Source organism: Petromyzon marinus, unplaced genomic scaffold (genome assembly GCF_048934315.1).
Source record: "Petromyzon marinus isolate PM22_M1 ecotype Great Lakes invasive population unplaced genomic scaffold, UKy_Petmar_22M1.pri1.0 PM_G_Scaffold_30, whole genome shotgun sequence".
Classification (NCBI taxonomy): Eukaryota; Metazoa; Chordata; class Hyperoartia; order Petromyzontiformes; family Petromyzontidae; genus Petromyzon; species Petromyzon marinus.
The window spans coordinates 2,340,207-2,350,972 of record NW_027422873.1 but is presented as its reverse complement, the minus strand read 5'-3'; the positions used below and the strand labels follow the sequence as shown (position 1 = coordinate 2,350,972).

Below are 10,766 nucleotides of genomic sequence, written 5' to 3'. Positions count from 1 at the left end.
TGAATATTCATCTTCACATTTCACCTTCACTTCTTCCCTCTTCACCATCACTTCTTCAGATTTCACCTTCACTTCTTCACATTTCACCTTCACTTCTTCACATATCACCATCACCTCTTCATATTTCACCTTCACTTCTTCACTCTTCACCATCACTTCTTCCCTCTTCATCTTCACATCTTCCCTCTTCACCATCACTTCTTCAAATTTCACCTCGATACCTTTAAAAGTGTCCAAGCTGGGATTTTCTTCCGGTTCGTGTTTCATGAGGGATGGGCTCATTGCGGCACTTTGACTTTCACAAGCTGATTTCAGACTCCGCTCCTTGTGGATCTTCTGATGCTTCTGTGTTCTCTGGTGTACTTGAAGATTTGATGAATGTGCAAATGCCTTCCCGCACACACTGCACTTGAAGGGTTTCTCTCCCGTGTGTGTACTCTGGTGTGTTTTAAGAGCAGATGAATCTGAAAATGTCTTCCCACACACACTGCACTTGAAGGGTTTCTCTCCCGTGTGTGTTCTCTGGTGTGTTTTAAGAGCAGATGACTGTGAAAATGCCTTCCCACACACACTGCACCTGAAGGGTTTCTCTCCCGTGTGTGTTCTCTGGTGTTTTTTAAGAGTAGATGAATCTGAAAATGTCTTCCCACACACACTGCACTTGAAGGGTTTCTCTCCTGTGTGTGTTCTCTGGTGTTTTTTAAGAGTAGATGAATCTGAAAATGTCTTCCCACACACACTGCACCTGAAGGGTTTCTCTCCCGTGTGTGTTCTCTGGTGTGATTTAAGAGTAGATGAATCTGAAAATGTCTTCCCACACACAGTGCATTTGAAGGGTTTCTCTCCCGTGTGTGTTCTCTGGTGTTTTTTTATATTATATGAATCTGGAAATGCCTTCCCACACACACTGCACCTGAAGGGTTTCTCTCCCGTGTGTGTTCTCTGGTGTTTTTTAAGAGTAGATGAATCTGAAAATGCCTTCCCACACACACTGCACTTGAAGGGTTTCTCTCCTGTGTGTGTTCTCTGGTGTGTTTTAAGAGTAGATGAATCTGAAAATGTCTTCCCACACACACTGCATTTGAAGGGTTTCTCTCCTGTGTGTGTTCTCTGGTGTCTTTTAAGATGAGATGAATCTGAAAATGCCTTTCCACACACACTGCACTTGAAGGGTTTCTCTCCTGTGTGTGTTCTCTGGTGTGTTTTAAGAGTAGATGAATCTGAAAATGTCTTCCCACACACACTGCACCTGAAGGGTTTCTCTCCCGTGTGTGTTCTCTGGTGTTTTTTTATATTAGATGAATCTGGAAATGCCTTCCCACACACACTGCACTTGAAGGGTTTCTCTCCCGTGTGTGTTCTCTGGTGTGTTTTAAGAGCAAATGAATCTGAAAATGTCTTCACACACACACTGCACTTGAAGGGTTTCTCTCCCGTGTGTGTTCTCTGGTGTTTTTTAAGAGTCAATGAATCTGAAAATGCCTTGTCACACACAGTGCACTTGAAGGGTTTCTCTCCTGTGCGAGTGCTCTGGTGCTGTGTCAAATTTCCAGTCCGATCCGTGCCGTATGCACGCTGGTCGCATTGTTGACTTGTCGTACCGAGCTGCTGTGCTGAGTGCATTTGCTCCATCAGACCAGCGTCAGCTGCAGACAGAAAATAAGAATATCCACACCATCTACACGTCAGTAACGAGCCATGGAGGAATGAATATAAACAGTCACACGTGACTTACACGTCTATATTCATTTATGTATTCATGACTAGCTGTACTACCCGGCTTCGCCCGGGACTTGGATCCACCACGTCCGGCCGCCTTTGTCTCCCCAGTGGCGATGTCCACACCACAACAGTTACTCGTTTGAGGCTGAGTCGACCTAGGAGAGGCCCAGAAGCGGTTCAAATAATCGTCACCGGTGGTGGCCGTGAGCGGGAATCGAACTAGGGTCACCGGGTTCGTAGCGCGGCGTATCGCTAACCGCTACACTACAATGAGTTACGCTTCCACACACAGACACACACACACAGACACACACAGATACACACACACAGACACACACACAGACACACACAGATACACACACAGACACACAGACACAGACAACGCTAACCGCTACACTACAATGCGTTACTCTTCCACATGCGAGGGTCACGTGACAGATTTGGCGTCACAGCTCACTTGCCGTCCAAAAAATCTATACATTATTGAGCTCCCCTCCCCCCCCCAAAAAAACACAAAAGTGTATTTGTATAATGTTTGCATGGTGTACAGTCTGGAAAGTACCCACATGGCAAATTTCCAGTTTGTTGCATGTCGGGAAGTACGCTAAACATTTTGAACAGACAACACACACAATCACAACTTTGCCTTTTATATATATTTGGAGATGTAGTGAAAAACTTTCCCAAATTCATCACGCAGTTTCAGTTTTTGATTTTCAGTTTGATTTATTTTGGTTATAGTCCCGTGAGCCATTCGGCTCTTGAATCGAGTGCAACCACAACAAGCGACAAAACAAAAACACGACCAAGAGAAACATCTTACAGTGACTATGTGTGACTGTGCAAACAGCACTGTCATGGCACGCAATGAGAGGGCAAATGTAATAAATATTCCTGTAAGCCCTCGCATCTTCAACATTAATGTTGCCATAGAAACGTTGTGGGGTTTTTTGCTTCAGTTAAAAAAGAATTTTTTATTTATTTTTCTTTTATTTTCTATCTACGTGACTTTACCGAAAGAACCAAGAATATTAATTCCTGCAGTCACCAAAGTTTAAAGTCAAAACATTCACACACGTTGACAAAGCCTCACCTTCTGTTGTTGTGGGCAGGTCGCTTCTGATAACAAGAGCGGTATAGCAGCTCAAGCGGGCTTGGCCTGGTAACAAAAGAAAATAAAAACTGCGTGAATATTTACAATAAAACAAAGTTACAAAGTGGCGAGCCAGGTGAAGACAAATTAAACTTAAGCGAGATAAAGCTTTCGTGACTGCAATGATTCACCTTCTTTGGTTCTTTCGGTAAAATCACGTAGAATGATAATAAAATAATAAAATTGATAAAATAAAATAACACAATAATATTCTCACGACGTTTTGGCCACAACACAAGCAGCCTTCATCAGGTGAAGGGGGGCGAGACTGTCTGGTAGGACAGCGCTGTCCTGAAGGGGGGCGAGACTGTCTGGTAGGACAGCGCTGTCCTACCAGACAGTCTCGCCCCCCTTCACCTGATGAAGGCCGCTTGTGTTGTGGCCGAAACGTCGTGAGAATATTATTGTGTTATTTTATTTTATCAATTTTATTATTTTATTATCATTCTACGTGACTTTACCGAAAGAACCAAAGAAGATTAAGCGAGATAATTAAAGTAAACGCAATCAGGCGAGGGAAGGAGGCAAGGCCCCGCGTGGCTAGGCCCCGCGTTGTAAAGTTCAAACCTGGACATCGATTCCCATGCTCGCTGCTACTCAACTGACATCCCTACGAGAGAGAGCGAGGCTCTACCTTGGTAAACAACAACAACAACCACCACAACCACAACCACCACCACCACAACGATGAGAATTTCTCACCTCGGATTTCAGTGCAAGCGCGCGCACGGCAGCTTCCTGTTGCCTCGCGACTGCAGGAAGTAGCATGACGTCACTTCCCTCCCACGAGCGGCTCTGTAACTGAATAAATTATAATCTTAGTTTTTTCGGTAAAGTCACGTTGAAGAGAAACAACAAAATAATAAAATATATATAAAACAATAAAAAATTATCACGACGTTTCGACCATAACTCAAACGGTCGTCTTCAGGTGTGTTGGTTCGCATAAATTTATTTTTAAACGGCGCATTTATTTATTTATAAAAAAAACGTTAGCGCCACGCGCAACGATTTGGCAGTTTACCCAGGACTAGTCCATCTATATTCTGAAAAGAGGAGGGGGGAGACGAAATTTTTTATAATGTATGCTGTCTGAAAGCCACTGTAAGCGTGAACAATCAATTAAGACCTGAAATGGTTTATCAAATCTTTCCAATGATTGCTAAGATAGAATCCATCTTGAAATTGTCTCTGTGCTTGTATATGTGGATAGCCTCATGAACGAATCTCTCATGGAAGCCAGATGGCTTACAAAGAACCTCTGTCTTGGAAAAGTCAATGGCATGTGAGCCTACTGAATTAGAACAATGATCTGCCACGGCCGAGGTGTTGGTCCTACCGTGTTTAAGGTCTGCTTTGTGTTCACGAATGCGGTCCGAGACATGGCGTTTGGTTTCTCCAATGTAACTACTACCACAGAGGCAACTTAGTTTGTAGACACCAGGGTATTGTATGTCCGGAATCACGTCTTTTACAGACGGAACCAGATCACGGATTTTATTTAAAAATAAATTTATGCGAACCAACACACCTGAAGACGACCGTTTGAGTTATGGTCGAAACATCGTGAGAATTTTTTATTGTTTTATATATTTTATTATTTTGTTGTTTCTCTTCAACGTGACTTTACCGAAAAAACTAAGAATATGAATTACTGCAGTCACGAAAGCTTTAAATCAAAATTGAATAAATTATGTTAATGAGGCCGGCCCATATGTCGAGCGATGGGGGCGTGGGCGCTGAACCCGTCGCAATAAACTCGCGACGGCTTTAACGAATATATTATGTTAATGAGCCACCAGTCACTGGGCGTAGCTTTGCCCAAATAAGGATTGCCACTGGAACGATATCGGCAGTGACCCGAGCGGAGGTGACGTCACGCTCAAGAGCGCGGTGGACGGGGGAGGGATGAATACCTTGGTGACATGACGTCACTAGCGAGGTACACCTTACCCTGGCGTTTCACGCCAATGAGGTAATGCAGAGTGGTGACGTCACAGAGTTGAAGTTTAAGTTTATTTAGATTCATTTTCCATTGCTCCCTCCCTTGGGTGTGTGAGCTCAGCTACAACGTGGACATTATTGTGTATACACTGTGTGTGTGTGTACACTGTGTGTGTGTACACTGTGTGTGTGTACACTATGTGTATAAACTGTGTGTGTACACTGTGTGTATGTACACTATGTGTATACACTGTGTGTCACTGTGTGTCACTGTCACTGTGTGTGTCACTGTCACTGTGTGTGTCACTGCCTGGCACAAGCTTCGTGGTGACGTCACCGCCACTTAGTGGCGAATGGCGATTGTTGTTGTGTCACTGTGTCACTGTGCGTGTGTGTACACTGTGTGTGTGTGTACACTGTGTGTGTGTACACTGTCTGTACACTGTATCACTGTTTCACTGTGTGTACAGTGTGTGCACTGTGTGTACACTGTGTGTACACTGTGTGTGTGTACACTGTGTGTACACTGTTTGTGTACACTGTGTATACGCTGTGTGTGTACACTGTGTATACATTATGTGTATACAGTGTGTACACACACTGTGTGTACACTGTGTGTGTACACTGTTTGTGTACACTGTGTGTGTACACTGTGTGTACACTGTGTGTGTACACTGTGTGTACATTGTGTGTGTACACTGTTTGTGTACACTGTGTGTGTACACTGTGTGTACACTGTGTGTATACTGTGTGTATACTGTGTGTGTACACTGTGTGTACAGTGCGTGTACACTGTGTGTGTGTACACTGTGTGTGTATACTGTGTGTGTACACTGTGTGTACACTTTGTGTCCGCATTGAACCGAACCCCCGGCAAGGCCATCTACTTAATGACGAGAGAAAATTCACACGAAATGTCCTTTTCAATGAAGTCTTCCAGATGTAAATTGATACAAGCTTTTAATGAAGAAATAAAATCATCTAATTCAAAACACAACACAATTCAAAGATGTTCCATTTTAAAACTTCAAAACGGAGCATGGGGTGCTTATGTGAATGCGTCCTTCGTGTGCAAATGTTGTGACTTTCCTGGCCTGAAGGCCGTCAATGTGTTGGACCATTAAATGATGCACAGCGTCTCAACAGCAGTGGGGTTTGCTTCAACCGATGGTTACGAACATCCAGACGTGAATCAGCAAGGAGCATTTCTAGTCCCAGTTAGACAAAATCTACGATAACACGTAAGACAAAACTACAATTCGTGTTGTAGAGAATGTACCTCCTCCTATACGTGTAACTTTCAAGTGGTATGCCTTGTAACTGATGAATGATCCGAGCGTGCTCCCTATTTCAAAGACGATGAGTTGCTCCCGAGGCAGATGCTTCGTGAAACACAAAAGTACCCTTTGACCTGTATCACAAGAACAACGGGTCTCACCTGAGTTCTCTGTACAGGTTACTTCCAAAACACACACACACTTTGTCCTAACATCACTTATTCAATGTTTGTTCCTCATACAAAATGTTACATGTACACGCACAATCAGACACGGTATTCATTCTAAATCATTGACGGGCATATTAACATTGGATTACTGCAGCGAAATTGACTGCATCACGTTACATCGTATTAACAAGAAGTTATTTTACAAATACGCACCGTCTGCTTAACAGTGTATGTACACAGTACTATTGTTGCGTCATTCAAAACGAATAGGCCGTTGCATGCTGGCGTCTGAGTCAAAATGTAGCAAATTTTAAACATTACGCTACAAACAATAAATCACGGCGTTTCGATGGCAACACAAGCAATCGTCATCAGGTGGGACAAGCACAGCAGCAATGAGAAGAAACTGCTGGAGTAGGCACCTACTACTTCAGCAGTTTCTATTTCTGTGGTTGTCCCACCTGATGACGATTATGCGTGTTGTGATCTAAACGCCGTGATCCGTTATGTTTCTACCCACGTGGTGACTTTACCGAAATAACTCAAGAGTGTGGATTCCTGCAGTCACGAAAGCTTCGAATAAAGATTGCCTACAAACTACACAACTGAGATGACGCATCAATCATCGCCCCCTACTGACAGGCTCTTGTCCACATGCAGGCCGGTACAGGGCCACCACCCTGTGCCACACAGGGACAGCTGCTACTTGGGGATGCTCTTCGAGAGTTTCAGACGAGATACAAAACTCCGAGTTGCCGAGGCGATTAAGTAAGCACCATGTAAAAGCAATTATCATTAGAACATCGTGAATGCTTGGGAGCTTATTGGTTCTCGCTCCTGGTGAGAGATTGACCCAACCCACAGGTCCACAAAGACTGGCCACTCTTACTCTGCAAGTTGAACCTAGGAGCTGAGTGTTCAACTTCACATTCTTGTCATTAAAGGCCTCTGACAAAGGTGCATCTATTGGAGCGACATCGTCTCTGGCTTACACATCTACCGGGTCTCCACTTGACTTTGGATTGTCTCGGAGGAAGTCCACCCACACCTCCACTTCCACAAACTGCTGGGAGTTGCCTCGCTCTGCCTCAGTCAGAATTCTCCTCCTGCTTTCCGATGTGAAGGTCCCATTTTGGAGTTGAATCTTCATCTTCACATTTTACCTTCACTTCTTTGCTCTTCACCATCACTTCTTCCCTCTTCACCTTCACCTCTTCATATTTCACCTTGATAACTTTAAAAGTGTCCAAGCTGGGATTTCCGGTTACTGTTTCATGAGGGATGGGCTCATGGCAGCACTTTGACTTTCACAAGCTGATTTCAGACTCCACTCCTTGTGGATCTTCTGATGCTTGTGTTCTCTGGTGTACTTGAAGATTTGATGAATTTGCAAACATCTGCCTGCACAGAGTACACTTGAAGGGTATCTCTCCCGTGTGTGTTCTCTGGTGTACTACAAGAGCAGATGAATGTGCAAACGCCTTCCCACACACACTGCACTTGAAGGGTTTCTCTCCTGTGTGTGTTCTCTGGTGTACTTTAAGATTATATGAATGTGAAAATGCCTCCCCACACACAGTGCACTTGAAGGGTTTCTCTCCCGTGTGTGTTCTCTGGTGTTTTACAAGAGTAGGTGACTGTGAAAATGCCTTCCCACACAGTGCACTTGAAGGGTTTCTCTCCTGTGTGTGTTCTCTGGTGGGTCTCAAGAACTGATGGCCATGAAAATGCCTTGTCACACACAGTGCACTTGAAGGGTTTCTCTCCTGTGTGAGTTCTCTGGTGCTGTGTCAAATTTCCAGTCCGATCCGTGCTGTATGCACGCTGGTCGCATTGTTGACTTGTCGTACCGAGCTGCTGTGCTGAGGGCCTTTGCTCCATCAGACCAGCGTCAGCTGCAGACAAAAAATAAGAATATCCACACCATCTTCACGTCAGTATTAAGGCACAGAGAAATGCATATATACAGTCACATGTGACTTAAACGTCTATACTTATTTATATATTCATGTAGTGAAAAAGTTTCCCAAATTCATCACAGGGCTGTTATGGCACACAATGAGAGGGAAAATGGTTATAAACATGCCTGGAAGTCTTCGTATCTTCAAAATGAATGTTAACTCAAAACTCCGAGTACACAATTTTGGCTGTCTGGCTACAAAAGGAATATTTATAAGAGCTAAATTCAGCTGACATAGCAAAGGGTGTTGAAAACAATACCATTTGTGTTATGCATAAATTAATGTTCAATCGCAACTTAGAGGTGTGAATCCAGGCTCAGATGTCCTTGAATGCTGGGGATGAACAGTTCCGACTTCAGCTGAATGTGTGTTCTGTGTTCACATCCTGTTTCCATTCTTACAAAGAGTTCCAGAGGAAAACAAAAATAAACTATTGTTTTGATATAACTTCCGTGTTCAATAGAGTTAATAGACTTTACTTCAAACACAAACTTGACACTGTCACACACTGGCAGTGGCGTGTCTAGAATCATTTCTGGCCACCTTCATCTGCTCGGCATTAATGCTTCCTCACTACACCAAGTAATTAATCGAGGATCAATGAACATAGCCGAGACTAACTGGTGAGATGTTAACTACCTCACCGGGTAAACAGGAAGTCGTGGGTTCGATCCCGACCCTGACGCCTGCTGTATATTTGGAGTTTGCGCGTCACTCCGTTTAGCATCTTTGACCGATAGACATTGACACACGTATTCTTGTTTCTTTCGGTAAAGTTACGTAGATAGAAAATAACAATAACTGATAATACAATTACATTAAATAAAGACTACTTGTGTTGCGATCAAAACGACGTGAGTTGCTTTTCTTTATTTGGAATTATTCATTTATTTTATTGTTATATTTAATTTTCTATCTACGTGACTTTACCGAAAGAACCAAGAATAATAATTCCTGCAGTCACCAAAGCTTTAAGTCAAAACATTCACACACGTTGACAAAGCCTCACCTTGTATTGTTGTGGGCAGGTTGCTTCTGATAACAAGAGCGGTATAGCAGCTCAAGCGGGCTTGGCCTGGTGAAAAAAATAAAAACTGCGTGAATATTGACAATAAAACAAAGTTACAAAGTGGCGAGCCGGGTGAAGACAAATTAAACTTAAGCGAGATAATTAAAGTAAACGCAATCAGGCGAGGGCAAGAGGCAAGGCCCCGCGTGGCTAGGCCCCGCGTTGTAAAGTTCCAACCTGGACATCGATTCCTGTGCTCGCTGCTACTCAACTGACATCCCTGAGAGAGAGAGGCTCTACCTTGGTAAGCAACAACAACCACCACCACAACAACCACCACAACAACCACAATCGCAATGAGAATTTCTCACATCGGATTTCAGTGCAGGAAGCGATAGCTTCCTGTTACCTCGTGCGGTCACGCGGCAGCAGGTGACGTGACGTCACTTTCGGGGTACGAGACACGCTCCTCCCACAATGAGCAGCTCCGTAAATAAATAAATTAAAGAATGAATAAATTATGCTAATGTGGCCGTCCGTTACGTCGTGAGTGCTGAACCCGTCGCAATAAACTCGCGACGGCTTTAACGAACACATTATGTTAATGAGCCGCCAGTTACTGGGCGTAGCTTTGCCCAAATAAGGATTGGCACTGGAACGATATCGGCAGTAACCCACGCGGAGATGACGTCATGCTCAGGAGCGCGGTGGACGGGGGAGGGGTGAATACCTTGGTGACATGACGTCACTATCGAGGTACACCTCCCCCTGGCGGTTCACGCCGATGAAGTAATGCTGAGTGGTGACGTCACAGAGCGGGATTGGAGTTTAAGTTGATTTAGATTCATTTTCCATTGCTCCCTCCCTTGGGTGCGTGGGCTCAGCTACAACAACAACGTGGACATTATTGTGTATACACTATGTGTGTATACACTATGTGTGTGTACACTGTGTGTGTACACTGTGTGTGTATACACTGTGTGTGTGTACACTGTGTGTATATACTGTGTGTGTGTACACTGTGTGTGTGTATACACTGTGTGTATACACTGTGTGTGTGTGTACACTGTGTGTACACTGTGTGTGTGTATATTGTGTGTGTGTACACTGTGTATACACTGTGTGCGTGTACACTGTGTGTGTGTCCACCGTGTGTGTACAGTGTCTGTGTGTACACTGTGTGTGTGTATAGTGTCTGTATGTACACTGTGTGTGTGTACACTGTGTGTGTGTATACTGTGTGTGTACATTGTGTGTGTATACACTGTGTGTGTGTGTACACTTGGCAGTCCCGGGGAGTCCTCCCCCCCCCCACCACCCTTCACCACCCCCCACCACCACCCCACCACCCTCCACCACAACCCCCACCACCACCCCCACCACAACCCCCACCACAACCCCCATCACCCTTAACCACCACCCTTCACCACCACCCCCCATCACCCTGGTGGTGGTGGTTGTTGTTGTGATGTTCTGACACCAGTCAGATCAACACCTTCACAGCCACTGCTGCTGCTGCTGTTTGTTTAT

General features: G+C 44.4%; 1 long non-coding RNA gene across 1 annotated transcript; it reads right to left on the bottom strand.

The window, feature by feature from the left end:
* Positions 1-5,800: 5,800 nt before the first annotated feature.
* LOC142915364 (uncharacterized) lies at positions 5,801-9,676 on the bottom strand. Its single transcript, XR_012935910.1, has 4 exons — positions 9,608-9,676; positions 9,237-9,302; positions 8,524-8,623; positions 5,801-8,161 (listed from the first exon to the last, which is right to left on the bottom strand). It is a non-coding gene; the product is annotated as an uncharacterized LOC142915364 (long non-coding RNA).
* Positions 9,677-10,766: the final 1,090 nt, after the last annotated feature.